Raw genomic sequence first — 4,920 nt, forward strand, 5'->3', positions numbered from 1 at the left:
GTCGTTTTCTTCTCGTGTAGTTTATCTGACATGAACTGGGTCAGTTCAGCAGCTGCTCGTAAACCAGTTTTATTGCAGTGGAATTTGAGCTTTTTTGCAGGCAACAGTTTACTTTTTGTTCTTTTTGAAGCAAAAAATCTTGTTTAAAGTTGAAAGGAACCAAGTCCAGCTTCAACTGTGTCTATAAGAGATCGGACCCCCCCCCCCACCGGGTTGTTTTCCTGTAACAAGGATGGATGACCTGCAGCTCCTCTTTCTGCCACTTCTCACTGAGCTGATGTCTGTTGACTGAGATCCTTCTGGCATTTTGCAGACTCGCTAAGGTGTTCAACCTCTCCTCGGTGGGGTCTGTCTTCCACCTCCTGTCTGAAATAACAGGCTCAAAATAACGCCTGTATGTATCATCTTGGTTCAAACCGAAAGCTGAGATCTCTGCATGTCGGAGTCAAGACGATGAGTTATGGCCTTCTTCTCGACAAACTCTCGGCCAAATCTTTTGCATGACACACATCACAGGTAGATTCTAGTTTTTATTAGAGATTGAGAAAAGTAGATCATTTAGATCTGGGTTCCTCTCCCTGTCAGCTGAGGCAGTCTGCAGTCTGAACCCGGTCTACATGTCCATCAAACCCTTTTATTAACTCATTGCTCCTCATCTCAGCTGGATCAGCTGAGATGAAAGTGTGGTACGTATGCAGCACAAGAGAAAGGAAGAGCTGACAGTGATGAGTCAGGAGAAAGTAACGAGCACCGTGTGTTGCTGGGACATCTTGACCTTCAGAAAAACGGAGGGAAACTTGTTAAGCTGAAACGAAAGTTTTTATAAAAGCATTTACAGTTTGACCTGTGTCAGTCTGCTCATTTCCAAGCTTCACTGTGAAGTCAGACTCCTTCTGCGCACACACACACACACACACACACACGTACAAAGATAAAATGTTAATACAACAAAACAAATGAGTAGCTATGAGTAAAACTGAGTCAATAGAAGGCATATATTTCTGCAGTTACTGTGTCAGACTAAATTCACCTGGAACACAGTAGAAAACGTGAACACCATCTCCGCCGAAAAGAAAATCACGACTTTTTCTGGATGGAGATGTCTGATGTTCCACCAGGTATCTGTTGGAGCCACTTCTCCAGTGTGGGGGACACGGCCCCCAGTGCTCCCATCACTATGGGTACTACTGCTGCTTTCACCCTCCAGGCCTTCTCCAGGTCTTCCTTGAGGCCTTGGTACTTCTCCAGTTTCTCCTTTCTCCTGATATTTCCATCATTGGGGATGGATCCATCGATCACTACGGCTTTCCTCTGCTGCTTCTCCATGATCACTATGTCCGCTTGGTTGGCCACCACCATTTTATCTGTCTGGATCTGGAAGTCCCAGAGGATCTTAGACCTCTCATTCTCCACCACCTTGGGGGGAGTTTCCCACTGAGACTTAGGGGTCTCCAGTCCATATTCTGGACAGATGTTCCTGTACACCAGGGGTGTCAGAATCCAGTCCTCGAGGGCCGGAACTCGGCAGGTTTTTGTTGTTTCCTTCCACTAATGCAGCTGATTCAAATCAATGGATCCAGCAGTTTCTTGTCAACCTGTTTGAGTGTCGGTCAGGTGTGTGTTGGAGCACAGAGACAACAAAAACCTGCAGGATACCGGCCCTCCAGGACTGCAGTTTGACACCCCTGTTGTACACTATGCCGGCTACTTGGTTATAGCGGTCCATGTATTCTTTGCCTGCCAGTATCTTGCACCCTGCTGTGAGGTGCTGGATTGTTTCAGGGGCTCCTTTGCATAGTCTGCACCTGGGATCCTGTCTGGTATGGTAGATCTGGGATCCTGCCTGGTCTGGTAGATCTGGGATCCTGCCTGGTATGGTAGATCTGGGATCCTGCCTGGTCTGGTAGATCTGGGATCCTGCCTGGTCTGGTAGATCTGGGATCCTGCCTGGTATGGTAGATCTGGGATCCTGCCTGGTATGGTAGATCTGGGATCCTGCCTGGTCTGGTAGATCTGGGATCCTGCCTGGTATGGTAGATCTGGGATCCTGCTTGGTCTGGTAGATCTGGGATCCTGCCTGGTCTGGTAGATCTGGGATCCTGCCTGGTCTGGTAGATCTGGGATCCTGCCTGGTATGGTAGATCTGGGATCCTGCCTGGTATGGTAGATCTGGGCCTTGATGGCTCTGGTGCTCAGGACCTGCTGTTGTGCTGCCGTGATTAGTGCCTCTGTGCTGTCCTTCAGTCCAGCCCTCAACAAGCTTTCCTTGTGGCTTCTTCATGGGTGCCATTCGCATGTGGTATGCCCAGGTACTTGTAGCTTTCTTCCACATCTGTTATCCTGCCCTCTGGGAGTGCAATGCCCTCCGTATGGATTACCTTCCCTCTCTCTGTTATCATCCGCCCACATTTCTCCAGTCAGACTGACATTCCGATGTCCCTGCTGTAGATCCTGGTGGTGTGGATCAGTGAGTCGATGTCCCGCTCACTCTTAGCGTACAGCTTGATGTCATCCATGTACAGGAGGTGGCTGATGGTGGCCCCATTCCTGAGTCGGTATCCATAGCCAGTCTTGGTGATCACCTGGATGAGGGGGTTCAGGCCTCTACAGAACAGCAGCGGGGACAGGGCATCTCCTTGATATATGCCACATTTTATGGAGACTTGTGCAATTGGCTTGAAGTTGGCCTCCAGGGTGGTCTGCCACAGCCTCATTGAGTTTGCAACGAAGGTCCCTATGCTGTTGTTGATCTTATACAGCTTCAGACATTCCAGGATCCATGTGTGTGGCATTGAGTTGTAGGCTTTCCGGTAGTCAATCCAGGCGGTGCACAAGTGTGTCTACCTGGTCTCGGGTGACTGCTCTGTCAACCAGCAGCTGGTGTTTGGCTCCTCTGGTTCCTCTGCCAATGCCTTTCTGTGTCTCCGCCATGTATTGATCCATGTGCCCACTTACCTACCTTATGATACCTGACCATGTCATGGAGAGGCAGGTTATTGGCTGGTAGTTGGATGGGACTGATCCCTTGTGGGGGTCTTTCAGTATCAGGACTGTTCTTCTCAGCCATTCAGGGTGAGTCCCATCCCTCAGGAGTTGGTTCATTTGTGCTGCCAGGATTTCATGGAGTGAAGTCAGCCTCTTTAGCCTGTAGGCATGGAACATATCAGGGCCAGGCGCTGACCAGTTCTTCATACATGAGAGTCTATGCTGGATATCTGCCACCAGGATGGTAACTGGGTCTTGTTCAGGGAAGGAGCTGTGGTCTGCTCTGTAGTCTTTTAACCACTGTGCTTCACTGTTATGAGATGCCTCCTTCTCCCATATGCCTTTCCAGTAATGTTCCATCTCCAGCCTTAGTGGGTCAGCTTGTGTAGTATTACCCTGCCACTGGGAGTACACTTTAGCTGGGGTAGTTGAGTTTATTCTTCTGGCCTCAACTTCTCTTGTGTATCTCTTCCGTCGCACAGCCAGTGCTTGGAGACTTTGTTTGGCAGTTTCCAGGGCCTCAAGTCCAGGCTGTACCACTCTGACACCCTCTCCGTGGTTGTGCCCTTCTGGAGTTCTTACAGTTGACTATCTTCCCTTCGAGTTATCTTGATCTTGGTTTCTAACCTCCTCTTCCATGGTGCCTCCTTCTTGCCCTTCATGTTTTGTTGTCCAAGCTTCTCCAGGATCACTTTGGCTATACTGTATATCAGCTCATTGGTTTCAGTGATGGCCGCGGTTGGGATTGTTATTGCTACATTCACCTTAGAAGGCTTTCTGGTGGTACATCACCATATATATATATATATATATATATATATATATATATATATATATATATATATATATATATATATATATATATATATATATATATATATATATATATATATACTGCTCAAAAAAATACAAGGAACACAAAAGTAACATGTAGATCTGAATGAATGAAATATTTTTATTAAATACTTTGTTCTTTCCATAGCTGAATGTGCTGACAACAAAATCACACAAATTATCAATGAAAATCAAACGTATCAACCCATGGAGGTCTGGATTTGGAGTTATAGTCTAAATGAAAGTGAAAAAACACACTACAGGCTGATCCAACTTTGATGTAATGTCCTTTAAACAAGTCAACATGAGGCTCAGTAGTGTGTGTGGCCTCCGTGTGCCTGTATGACCTCCCTACAACACCTGGGCATGCTCCTGATGAGGCGGCGGATGTTCTCCTGAGGGATCTCCTCCCAGACCTGGACTAAAGCATCCGCCAACTCCTGGACAGTCTGTGGTGCAACTTGGCATTGGTGGATGGAGCGAGACATGATGTCCCAGATGTGCTCAGCTGGATCCAGGTCTGGGGAACGGGCGGGCCGGTCCATAACATCAATGCCTTCATGTTGCAGGAACTGCTGACCCACTCCAGCCACATGAGGTCTAGCATTGTCTTGCATTAGGATCTTGATGATCTTGGTGTTCTCTGGCAAACGCCAAACGTCCTGCACGGTGTTGGGCTGGAAGCACAACCCCCACCTGTGGACGTCGGGTCCTCATACCACCCTCATGGAGTCTGTTTCTGACTGTTGGAGCAGACACATGCACATCTGTGTCCTGCTGGAGCTCATTCTGCAGGGCTCTGGCAGTGCTCCTCCTGTTCCTCCTTGCACAAAGAAGGAGGTAGCGGTCCTGCTGCTGGGTTGTTGTCCTCCCACGGCCTCCTCCACGTCTCCTGATGTACTGGCCTGTCTCCTGGTAGCGCCTCCATGCTCTGGACACGACGCTGACAGACAGCAAACCTTCTTGCCACAGCTGGCATTGATGTACCATCCTAGATGAGCTGCACTACCTGAGCCACTTGTGTGGGTTGTAGACTCCGTCTCATGCTACCACTAGAGTGAAAGCACCGCCAGCATTCAGACCAAAACATCATCCAGGAAG

Source organism: Telmatherina bonti (genome assembly GCF_933228915.1).
Source record: "Telmatherina bonti genome assembly, chromosome: 13".
In the NCBI taxonomy this organism is placed as follows: Eukaryota; Metazoa; Chordata; class Actinopteri; order Atheriniformes; family Telmatherinidae; genus Telmatherina; species Telmatherina bonti.